The sequence below is a fragment of the Penaeus monodon genome, chromosome 15 (assembly GCF_015228065.2).
Source record: "Penaeus monodon isolate SGIC_2016 chromosome 15, NSTDA_Pmon_1, whole genome shotgun sequence".
Taxonomy (NCBI): Eukaryota; Metazoa; Arthropoda; class Malacostraca; order Decapoda; family Penaeidae; genus Penaeus; species Penaeus monodon.
The window spans coordinates 1,846,664-1,846,951 of NC_051400.1; positions in this window are offsets into that span (position 1 = coordinate 1,846,664).

The following is a 288-nucleotide window of genomic DNA, read 5'->3' on the forward strand; positions in this document are numbered from 1 at the left end:
TCATGGTTATGAAACCCAATGTGGTTTAACAAGCGAGAAAAGAGTAGTATTTGCGGGGAGCCTGTGCGAGAGACGTCATATTTAGTTAAATTCTCTTGTCTGCGCAAAAACACATTCCTAGACCATTTGCTATGCTGCCTTCTTTGTAAATATTAAATATACTTTCCCTTTTTTTGTGTGTGAAAGTGCACCAGGATACGGACAGCCAGGCTGCTTTTCCATCCCTTTTCTTTTGTTTCGGTCACCCATTTTCTTCTATCTTTTTACCTTTCGTTTTTGCGACCCACG